A 12,632-nucleotide genomic window follows, 5' to 3' on the forward strand; every position below is an offset into this window, starting at 1 on the left:
TACCTTTGCATTTTTCTCCCAAACGAAGGACACTAGAAAGAAAATTTTAAAGCCTACTGTTAGGCCATCATCTACACGACATAGCCCTGAATTTTCCAATGCGCAGCTCTTTGCAAAAGAGAGATATTGGCAAGGAAAAGCTGTCTTGTACCTTTGCATTTTTCTCCCAAACGAAGGTCACTAGAAAGAAAATTTTAAAGCCTCCTGTTAGGCCATCATCTACACGACATAGCCCTGAATTTTCCAATGCGCAGCTCTTTGCAAAAGAGAGATATTGGCAAGGAAAAGCTGTCTTGTACCATTGCATTTTTCTCCCAAACGAAGGGCACTAGAAAGAAAATTTTAAAGCCTCCTGTTAGGCCATCATCTACACGACATAGCCCTGAATTTTCCAATGCGCAGCTCTTTGCAAAAGAGAGATATTGGCAAGGAAAAGCTGTCTTGTACCTTTGCATTTTTCTCCCAAACGAAGGTCACTAGAAAGAAAATTTTAAAGCCTCCTGTTAGGCCATCATCTACACGACATAGCCCTGAATTTTCCAATGCGCAGCTCTTTGCAAAAGAGAGATATTGGCAAGGAAAAGCTGTCTTGTACCATTGCATTTTTCTCCCAAACGAAGGACACTAGAAAGAAAATTGTAAAGCCTCCTGTTAGGCCATCATCTACACGACATAGCCCTGAATTTTCCAATGCGCAGCTCTTTGCAAAAGAGAGATATTGGCAAGGAAAAGCTGTCTTGTACCATTGCATTTTTCTCCCAAACGAAGGACACTAGAAAGAACATTTTAAAGCCTCCTGTTAGGCCATCATCTACACGACATAGCCCTGAATTTTCCAATGCGCAGCTCTTTGCAAAAGAGAGATATTGGCAAGGAAAAGCTGTCTTGTACCTTTGCATTTTTCTCCCAAACGAAGGTCACTAGAAAGAAAATTTTAAAGCCTCCTGTTAGGCCATCATCTACACGACATAGCCCTGAATTTTCCAATGCGCAGCTCTTTGCAAAAGAGAGATATTGGCAAGGAAAAGCTGTCTTGTACCATTGCATTTTTCTCCCAAACGAAGGACACTAGAAAGAATATTTTAAAGCCTCCTGTTAGGCCATCATCTACACGACATAGCCCTGAATTTTCCAATGCGCAGCTCTTTGCAAAAGAGAGATATTGGCAAGGAAAAGCTGTCTTGTACCTTTGCATTTTTCTCCCAAACGAAGGTCACTAGAAAGAAAATTTTAAAGCCTCCTGTTAGGCCATCATCTACACGACATAGCCCTGAATTTTCCAATGCGCAGCTCTTTGCAAAAGAGAGATATTGGCAAGGAAAAGCTGTCTTGTACCTTTGCATTTTTCTCCCAAACGAAGGTCACTAGAAAGAAAATTTTAAAGCCTCCTGTTAGGCCATCATCTACACGACATAGCCCTGAATTTTCCAATGCGCAGCTCTTTGCAAAAGAGAGATATTGGCTAGGAAAAGCTGTCTTGTACCATTGCATTTTTCTACCAAACGAAGGACACTAGAAAGAAAATTTTAAAGCCTCCTGTTAGGCCATCATCTACACGACATAGCCCTAAATTTTCCAATGCGCAGCTCTTTGCAAAAGAGAGATATTGGCAAGGAAAAGCTGTCTTGTACCATTGCATTTTTCTCCCAAACGAAGGGCACTAGAAAGAAAATTTTAAAGCCTCCTGTTAGGCCATCATCTACACGACATAGCCCTGAATTTTCCAATGCGCAGCTCTTTGCAAAAGAGAGATATTGGCAAGGAAAAGCTGTCTTGTACCTTTGCATTTTTCTCCCAAACGAAGGTCACTAGAAAGAAAATTTTAAAGCCTCCTGTTAGGCCATCATCTACACGACATAGCCCTGAATTTTCCAATGCGCAGCTCTTTGCAAAAGAGAGATATTGGCAAGGAAAAGCTGTCTTGTACCATTGCATTTTTCTCCCAAACGAAGGACACTAGAAAGAAAATTTTAAAGCCTCCTGTTAGGCCATCATCTACACGACATAGCCCTGAATTTTCCAATGCGCAGCTCTTTGCAAAAGAGAGATATTGGCAAGGAAAAGCTGTCTTGTACCATTGCATTTTTCTCCCAAACGAAGGACACTAGAAAGAACATTTTAAAGCCTCCTGTTAGGCCATCATCTACACGACATAGCCCTGAATTTTCCAATGCGCAGCTCTTTGCAAAAGAGAGATATTGGCAAGGAAAAGCTGTCTTGTACCTTTGCATTTTTCTCCCAAACGAAGGTCACTAGAAAGAAAATTTTAAAGCCTCCTGTTAGGCCATCATCTACACGACATAGCCCTGAATTTTCCAATGCGCAGCTCTTTGCAAAAGAGAGATATTGGCAAGGAAAAGCTGTCTTGTACCATTGCATTTTTCTCCCAAACGAAGGACACTAGAAAGAATATTTTAAAGCCTCCTGTTAGGCCATCATCTACACGACATAGCCCTGAATTTTCCAATGCGCAGCTCTTTGCAAAAGAGAGATATTGGCAAGGAAAAGCTGTCTTGTACCTTTGCATTTTTCTACCAAACGAAGGTCACTAGAAAGAAAATTTTAAAGCCTCCTGTTAGGCCATCATCTACACGACATAGCCCTGAATTTTCCAATGCGTAGCTCTTTGCAAAAGAGAGATATTGGCAAGGAAAAGCTGTCTTGTACCTTTGCATTTTTCTCCCAAACGAAGGACACTAGAAAGAAAATTTTAAAGCCTCCTGTTAGGCCATCATCTACACGACATAGCCCTGAATTTTCCAATGCGCAGCTCTTTGCAAAAGAGAGATATTGGCAAGGAAAAGCTGTCTTGTACCATTGCATTTTTCTCCCAAACGAAGGGCACTAGAAAGAAAATTTTAAAGCCTCCTGTTAGGCCATCATCTACACGACATAGCCCTGAATTTTCCAATGCGCAGCTCTTTGCAAAAGAGAGATATTGGCAAGGAAAAGCTGTCTTGTACCTTTGCATTTTTCTCCCAAACGAAGGTCACTAGAAAGAAAATTTTAAAGCCTCCTGTTAGGCCATCATCTACACGACATAGCCCTGAATTTTCCAATGCGCAGCTCTTTGCAAAAGAGAGATATTGGCAAGGAAAAGCTGTCTTGTACCTTTGCATTTTTCTCCCAAACGAAGGTCACTAGAAAGAAAATTTTAAAGCCTCCTGTTAGGCCATCATCTACACGACATAGCCCTGAATTTTCCAATGCGCAGCTCTTTGCAAAAGAGAAATATTGGCAAGGAAAAGCTGTCTTGTACCATTGCATTTTTCTCCCAAACGAAGGACACTAGAAAGAAAATTTTAAAGCCTCCTGTTAGGCCATCATCTACACGACATAGCCCTAAATTTTCCAATGCGCAGCTCTTTGCAAAAGAGAGATATTGGCAAGGAAAAGCTGTCTTGTACCTTTGCATTTTTCTCCCAAACGAAGGTCACTAGAAAGAAAATTTTAAAGCCTCCTGTTAGGCCATCATCTACACGACATAGCCCTGAATTTTCCAATGCGCAGCTCTTTGCAAAAGAGAGATATTGGCAAGGAAAAGCTGTCTTGTACCATTGCATTTTTCTCCCAAACGAAGGACACTAGAAAGAACATTTTAAAGCCTCCTGTTAGGCCATCATCTACACGACATAGCCCTGAATTTTCCAATGCGCAGCTCTTTGCAAAAGAGAGATATTGGCAAGGAAAAGCTGTCTTGTACCATTGCATTTTTCTCCCAAACGAAGGGCACTAGAAAGAAAATTTTAAAGCCTCCTGTTAGGCCATCATCTACACGACATAGCCCTGAATTTTCCAATGCGCAGCTCTTTGCAAAAGAGAGATATTGGCAAGGAAAAGCTGTCTTGTACCTTTGCATTTTTCTCCCAAACGAAGGTCACTAGAAAGAAAATTTTAAAGCCTCCTGTTAGGCCATCATCTACACGACATAGCCCTGAATTTTCCAATGCGCAGCTCTTTGCAAAAGAGAGATATTGGCAAGGAAAAGCTGTCTTGTACCATTGCATTTTTCTCCCAAACGAAGGGCACTAGAAAGAAAATTTTAAAGCCTCCTGTTAGGCCATCATCTACACGACATATCCCTGAATTTTCCAATGCGCAGCTCTTTGCAAAAGAGAGATATTGGCAAGGAAAAGCTGTCTTGTACCTTTGCATTTTTCTCCCAAACGAAGGTCACTAGAAAGAAAATTTTAAAGCCTCCTGTTAGGCCATCATCTACACGACATAGCCCTGAATTTTCCAATGCGCAGCTCTTTGCAAAAGAGAGATATTGGCAAGGAAAAGCTGTCTTGTACCATTGCATTTTTCTCCCAAACGAAGGACACTAGAAAGAAAATTTTAAAGCCTCCTGTTAGGCCATCATCTACACGACATAGCCCTGAATTTTCCAATGCGCAGCTCTTTGCAAAAGAGAGATATTGGCAAGGAAAAGCTGTCTTGTACCATTGCATTTTTCTCCCAAACGAAGGACACTAGAAAGAACATTTTAAAGCCTCCTGTTAGGCCATCATCTACACGACATAGCCCTGAATTTTCCAATGCGTAGCTCTTTGCAAAAGAGAGATATTGGCAAGGAAAAGCTGTCTTGTACCTTTGCATTTATCTCCCAAACGAAGGTCACTAGAAAGAAAATTTTAAAGCCTCCTGTTAGGCCATCATCTACACGACATAGCCCTGAATTTTCCAATGCGCAGCTCTTTGCAAAAGAGAGATATTGGCAAGGAAAAGCTGTCTTGTACCTTTGCATTTTTCTACCAAACGAAGGTCACTAGAAAGAAAATTTTAAAACCTCCTGTTAGGCCATCATCTACACGACATAGCCCTGAATTTTCCAATGCGTAGCTCTTTGCAAAAGAGAGATATTGGCAAGGAAAAGCTGTCTTGTACCTTTGCATTTTTCTCCCAAACGAAGGACACTAGAAAGAAAATTTTAAAGCCTCCTGTTAGGCCATCATCTACACGACATAGCCCTGAATTTTCCAATGCGCAGCTCTTTGCAAAAGAGAGATATTGGCAAGGAAAAGCTGTCTTGTACCATTGCATTTTTCTCCCAAACGAAGGGCACTAGAAAGAAAATGTTAAAGCCTCCTGTTAGGCCATCATCTACACGACATAGCCCTGAATTTTCCAATGCGCAGCTCTTTGCAAAAGAGAGATATTGGCAAGGAAAAGCTGTCTTGTACCTTTGCATTTTTCTCCCAAACGAAGGTCACTAGAAAGAAAATTTTAAAGCCTCCTGTTAGGCCATCATCTACACGACATAGCCCTGAATTTTCCAATGCGCAGCTCTTTGCAAAAGAGAGATATTGGCAAGGAAAAGCTGTCTTGTACCTTTGCATTTTTCTCCCAAACGAAGGTCACTAGAAAGAAAATTTTAAAGCCTCCTGTTAGGCCATCATCTACACGACATAGCCCTGAATTTTCCAATGCGCAGCTCTTTGCAAAAGAGAAATATTGGCAAGGAAAAGCTGTCTTGTACCATTGCATTTTTCTCCCAAACGAAGGACACTAGAAAGAAAATTTTAAAGCCTCCTGTTAGGCCATCATCTACACGACATAGCCCTAAATTTTCCAATGCGCAGCTCTTTGCAAAAGAGAGATATTGGCAAGGAAAAGCTGTCTTGTACCTTTGCATTTTTCTCCCAAACGAAGGTCACTAGAAAGAAAATTTTAAAGCCTCCTGTTAGGCCATCATCTACACGACATAGCCCTGAATTTTCCAATGCGCAGCTCTTTGCAAAAGAGAGATATTGGCAAGGAAAAGCTGTCTTGTACCATTGCATTTTTCTCCCAAACGAAGGACACTAGAAAGAACATTTTAAAGCCTCCTGTTAGGCCATCATCTACACGACATAGCCCTGAATTTTCCAATGCGCAGCTCTTTGCAAAAGAGAGATATTGGCAAGGAAAAGCTGTCTTGTACCATTGCATTTTTCTCCCAAACGAAGGGCACTAGAAAGAAAATTTTAAAGCCTCCTGTTAGGCCATCATCTACACGACATAGCCCTGAATTTTCCAATGCGCAGCTCTTTGCAAAAGAGAGATATTGGCAAGGAAAAGCTGTCTTGTACCTTTGCATTTTTCTCCCAAACGAAGGTCACTAGAAAGAAAATTTTAAAGCCTCCTGTTAGGCCATCATCTACACGACATAGCCCTGAATTTTCCAATGCGCAGCTCTTTGCAAAAGAGAGATATTGGCAAGGAAAAGCTGTCTTGTACCTTTGCATTTTTCTCCCAAACGAAGGTCACTAGAAAGAAAATTTTAAAGCCTCCTGTTAGGCCATCATCTACACGACATAGCCCTGAATTTTCCAATGCGCAGCTCTTTGCAAAAGAGAGATATTGGCTAGGAAAAGCTGTCTTGTACCATTGCATTTTTCTACCAAACGAAGGACACTAGAAAGAAAATTTTAAAGCCTCCTGTTAGGCCATCATCTACACGACATAGCCCTAAATTTTCCAATGCGCAGCTCTTTGCAAAAGAGAGATATTGGCAAGGAAAAGCTGTCTTGTACCATTGCATTTTTCTCCCAAACGAAGGGCACTAGAAAGAAAATTTTAAAGCCTCCTGTTAGGCCATCATCTACACGACATAGCCCTGAATTTTCCAATGCGCAGCTCTTTGCAAAAGAGAGATATTGGCAAGGAAAAGCTGTCTTGTACCTTTGCATTTTTCTCCCAAACGAAGGTCACTAGAAAGAAAATTTTAAAGCCTCCTGTTAGGCCATCATCTACACGACATAGCCCTGAATTTTCCAATGCGCAGCTCTTTGCAAAAGAGAGATATTGGCAAGGAAAAGCTGTCTTGTACCATTGCATTTTTCTCCCAAACGAAGGACACTAGAAAGAAAATTTTAAAGCCTCCTGTTAGGCCATCATCTACACGACATAGCCCTGAATTTTCCAATGCGCAGCTCTTTGCAAAAGAGAGATATTGGCAAGGAAAAGCTGTCTTGTACCATTGCATTTTTCTCCCAAACGAAGGACACTAGAAAGAACATTTTAAAGCCTCCTGTTAGGCCATCATCTACACGACATAGCCCTGAATTTTCCAATGCGCAGCTCTTTGCAAAAGAGAGATATTGGCAAGGAAAAGCTGTCTTGTACCTTTGCATTTTTCTCCCAAACGAAGGTCACTAGAAAGAAAATTTTAAAGCCTCCTGTTAGGCCATCATCTACACGACATAGCCCTGAATTTTCCAATGCGCAGCTCTTTGCAAAAGAGAGATATTGGCAAGGAAAAGCTGTCTTGTACCATTGCATTTTTCTCCCAAACGAAGGACACTAGAAAGAATATTTTAAAGCCTCCTGTTAGGCCATCATCTACACGACATAGCCCTGAATTTTCCAATGCGCAGCTCTTTGCAAAAGAGAGATATTGGCAAGGAAAAGCTGTCTTGTACCTTTGCATTTTTCTACCAAACGAAGGTCACTAGAAAGAAAATTTTAAAGCCTCCTGTTAGGCCATCATCTACACGACATAGCCCTGAATTTTCCAATGCGTAGCTCTTTGCAAAAGAGAGATATTGGCAAGGAAAAGCTGTCTTGTACCTTTGCATTTTTCTCCCAAACGAAGGACACTAGAAAGAAAATTTTAAAGCCTCCTGTTAGGCCATCATCTACACGACATAGCCCTGAATTTTCCAATGCGCAGCTCTTTGCAAAAGAGAGATATTGGCAAGGAAAAGCTGTCTTGTACCATTGCATTTTTCTCCCAAACGAAGGGCACTAGAAAGAAAATTTTAAAGCCTCCTGTTAGGCCATCATCTACACGACATAGCCCTGAATTTTCCAATGCGCAGCTCTTTGCAAAAGAGAGATATTGGCAAGGAAAAGCTGTCTTGTACCTTTGCATTTTTCTCCCAAACGAAGGTCACTAGAAAGAAAATTTTAAAGCCTCCTGTTAGGCCATCATCTACACGACATAGCCCTGAATTTTCCAATGCGCAGCTCTTTGCAAAAGAGAGATATTGGCAAGGAAAAGCTGTCTTGTACCTTTGCATTTTTCTCCCAAACGAAGGTCACTAGAAAGAAAATTTTAAAGCCTCCTGTTAGGCCATCATCTACACGACATAGCCCTGAATTTTCCAATGCGCAGCTCTTTGCAAAAGAGAAATATTGGCAAGGAAAAGCTGTCTTGTACCATTGCATTTTTCTCCCAAACGAAGGACACTAGAAAGAAAATTTTAAAGCCTCCTGTTAGGCCATCATCTACACGACATAGCCCTAAATTTTCCAATGCGCAGCTCTTTGCAAAAGAGAGATATTGGCAAGGAAAAGCTGTCTTGTACCTTTGCATTTTTCTCCCAAACGAAGGTCACTAGAAAGAAAATTTTAAAGCCTCCTGTTAGGCCATCATCTACACGACATAGCCCTGAATTTTCCAATGCGCAGCTCTTTGCAAAAGAGAGATATTGGCAAGGAAAAGCTGTCTTGTACCATTGCATTTTTCTCCCAAACGAAGGACACTAGAAAGAACATTTTAAAGCCTCCTGTTAGGCCATCATCTACACGACATAGCCCTGAATTTTCCAATGCGCAGCTCTTTGCAAAAGAGAGATATTGGCAAGGAAAAGCTGTCTTGTACCATTGCATTTTTCTCCCAAACGAAGGGCACTAGAAAGAAAATTTTAAAGCCTCCTGTTAGGCCATCATCTACACGACATAGCCCTGAATTTTCCAATGCGCAGCTCTTTGCAAAAGAGAGATATTGGCAAGGAAAAGCTGTCTTGTACCTTTGCATTTTTCTCCCAAACGAAGGTCACTAGAAAGAAAATTTTAAAGCCTCCTGTTAGGCCATCATCTACACGACATAGCCCTGAATTTTCCAATGCGCAGCTCTTTGCAAAAGAGAGATATTGGCAAGGAAAAGCTGTCTTGTACCTTTGCATTTTTCTCCCAAACGAAGGTCACTAGAAAGAAAATTTTAAAGCCTCCTGTTAGGCCATCATCTACACGACATAGCCCTGAATTTTCCAATGCGCAGCTCTTTGCAAAAGAGAGATATTGGCTAGGAAAAGCTGTCTTGTACCATTGCATTTTTCTACCAAACGAAGGACACTAGAAAGAAAATTTTAAAGCCTCCTGTTAGGCCATCATCTACACGACATAGCCCTAAATTTTCCAATGCGCAGCTCTTTGCAAAAGAGAGATATTGGCAAGGAAAAGCTGTCTTGTACCTTTGCATTTTTCTCCCAAACGAAGGTCACTAGAAAGAAAATTTTAAAGCCTCCTGTTAGGCCATCATCTACACGACATAGCCCTGAATTTTCCAATGCGCAGCTCTTTGCAAAAGAGAGATATTGGCAAGGAAAAGCTGTCTTGTACCATTGCATTTTTCTCCCAAACGAAGGGCACTAGAAAGAAAATTTTAAAGCCTCCTGTTAGGCCATCATCTACACGACATATCCCTGAATTTTCCAATGCGCAGCTCTTTGCAAAAGAGAGATATTGGCAAGGAAAAGCTGTCTTGTACCTTTGCATTTTTCTCCCAAACGAAGGTCACTAGAAAGAAAATTTTAAAGCCTCCTGTTAGGCCATCATCTACACGACATAGCCCTGAATTTTCCAATGCGCAGCTCTTTGCAAAAGAGAGATATTGGCAAGGAAAAGCTGTCTTGTACCATTGCATTTTTCTCCCAAACGAAGGACACTAGAAAGAAAATTTTAAAGCCTCCTGTTAGGCCATCATCTACACGACATAGCCCTGAATTTTCCAATGCGCAGCTCTTTGCAAAAGAGAGATATTGGCAAGGAAAAGCTGTCTTGTACCATTGCATTTTTCTCCCAAACGAAGGACACTAGAAAGAACATTTTAAAGCCTCCTGTTAGGCCATCATCTACACGACATAGCCCTGAATTTTCCAATGCGTAGCTCTTTGCAAAAGAGAGATATTGGCAAGGAAAAGCTGTCTTGTACCTTTGCATTTTTCTCCCAAACGAAGGTCACTAGAAAGAAAATTTTAAAGCCTCCTGTTAGGCCATCATCTACACGACATAGCCCTGAATTTTCCAATGCGCAGCTCTTTGCAAAAGAGAGATATTGGCAAGGAAAAGCTGTCTTGTACCTTTGCATTTTTCTCCCAAACGAAGGTCACTAGAAAGAAAATTTTAAAGCCTCCTGTTAGGCCATCATCTACACGACATAGCCCTGAATTTTCCAATGCGCAGCTCTTTGCAAAAGAGAGATATTGGCAAGGAAAAGCTGTCTTGTACCATTGCATTTTTCTCCCAAACGAAGGGCACTAGAAAGAAAATTTTAAAGCCTCCTGTTAGGCCATCATCTACACGACATAGCCCTGAATTTTCCAATGCGCAGCTCTTTGCAAAAGAGAGATATTGGCAAGGAAAAGCTGTCTTGTACCTTTGCATTTTTCTCCCAAACGAAGGTCACTAGAAAGAAAATTTTAAAGCCTCCTGTTAGGCCATCATCTACACGACATAGCCCTGAATTTTCCAATGCGCAGCTCTTTGCAAAAGAGAGATATTGGCAAGGAAAAGCTGTCTTGTACCATTGCATTTTTCTCCCAAACGAAGGACACTAGAAAGAAAATTTTAAAGCCTCCTGTTAGGCCATCATCTACACGACATATCCCTGAATTTTCCAATGCGCAGCTCTTTGCAAAAGAGAGATATTGGCAAGGAAAAGCTGTCTTGTACCATTGCATTTTTCTCCCAAACGAAGGACACTAGAAAGAACATTTTAAAGCCTCCTGTTAGGCCATCATCTACACGACATAGCCCTGAATTTTCCAATGCGCAGCTCTTTGCAAAAGAGAGATATTGGCAAGGAAAAGCTGTCTTGTACCTTTGCATTTTTCTCCCAAACGAAGGTCACTAGAAAGAAAATTTTAAAGCCTCCTGTTAGGCCATCATCTACACGACATAGCCCTGAATTTTCCAATGCGCAGCTCTTTGCAAAAGAGAGATATTGGCAAGGAAAAGCTGTCTTGTACCATTGCATTTTTCTCCCAAACGAAGGACACTAGAAAGAAAATTTTAAAGCCTCCTGTTAGGCCATCATCTACACGACATAGCCCTGAATTTTCCAATGCGCAGCTCTTTGCAAAAGAGAGATATTGGCAAGGAAAAGCTGTCTTGTACCATTGCATTTTTCTCCCAAACGAAGGACACTAGAAAGAACATTTTAAAGCCTCCTGTTAGGCCATCATCTACACGACATAGCCCTGAATTTTCCAATGCGCAGCTCTTTGCAAAAGAGAGATATTGGCAAGGAAAAGCTGTCTTGTACCTTTGCATTTTTCTCCCAAACGAAGGACACTAGAAAGAAAATTTTAAAGCCTACTGTTAGGCCATCATCTACACGACATAGCCCTGAATTTTCCAATGCGCAGCTCTTTGCAAAAGAGAGATATTGGCAAGGAAAAGCTGTCTTGTACCTTTGCATTTTTCTCCCAAACGAAGGTCACTAGAAAGAAAATTTTAAAGCCTCCTGTTAGGCCATCATCTACACGACATAGCCATGAATTTTCCAATGCGCAGCTCTTTGCAAAAGAGAGATATTGGCAAGGAAAAGCTGTCTTGTACCTTTGCATTTTTCTCCCAAACGAAGGTCACTAGAAAGAAAATTTTAAAGCCTCCTGTTAGGCCATCATCTACACGACATAGCCCTGAATTTTCCAATGCGCAGCTCTTTGCAAAAGAGAGATATTGGCAAGGAAAAGCTGTCTTGTACCATTGCATTTTTCTCCCAAACGAAGGACACTAGAAAGAAAATTTTAAAGCCTCCTGTTAGGCCATCATCTACACGACATAGCCCTGAATTTTCCAATGCGCAGCTCTTTGCAAAAGAGAGATATTGGCAAGGAAAAGCTGTCTTGTACCATTGCATTTTTCTCCCAAACGAAGGACACTAGAAAGAACATTTTAAAGCCTCCTGTTAGGCCATCATCTACACGACATAGCCCTGAATTTTCCATTGCGCAGCTCTTTGCAAAAGAGAGATATTGGCAAGGAAAAGCTGTCTTGTACCTTTGCATTTTTCTCCCAAACGAAGGTCACTAGAAAGAAAATTTTAAAGCCTCCTGTTAGGCCATCATCTACACGACATAGCCCTGAATTTTCCAATGCGCAGCTCTTTGCAAAAGAGAGATATTGGCAAGGAAAAGCTGTCTTGTACCATTGCATTTTTCTCCCAAACGAAGGACACTAGAAAGAAAATTTTAAAGCCTCCTGTTAGGCCATCATCTACACGACATAGCCCTGAATTTTCCAATGCGCAGCTCTTTGCAAAAGAGAGATATTGGCAAGGAAAAGCTGTCTTGTACCATTGCATTTTTCTCCCAAACGAAGGACACTAGAAAGAACATTTTAATGCCTCCTGTTAGGCCATCATCTACACGACATAGCCCTGAATTTTCCAATGCGCAGCTCTTTGCAAAAGAGAGATATTGGCAATGAAAAGCTGTCTTGTACCTTTGCATTTTTCTCCCAAACGAAGGTCACTAGAAAGAAAATTTTAAAGCCTTCTGTTAGGCCATCATCTACACGACATAGCCCTGAATTTTCCAATGCGCAGCTCTTTGCAAAAGAGAGATATTGGCAAGGAAAAGCTGTCTTGTACCATTGCATTTTTCTCCCAAACGAAGGGAACTAGAAAGAAAATTTTAAAG

The sequence above is a fragment of the Pseudophryne corroboree genome, unplaced genomic scaffold, assembly GCF_028390025.1.
Source record: "Pseudophryne corroboree isolate aPseCor3 unplaced genomic scaffold, aPseCor3.hap2 scaffold_497, whole genome shotgun sequence".
Lineage (NCBI taxonomy): Eukaryota > Metazoa > Chordata > Amphibia > Anura > Myobatrachidae > Pseudophryne > Pseudophryne corroboree.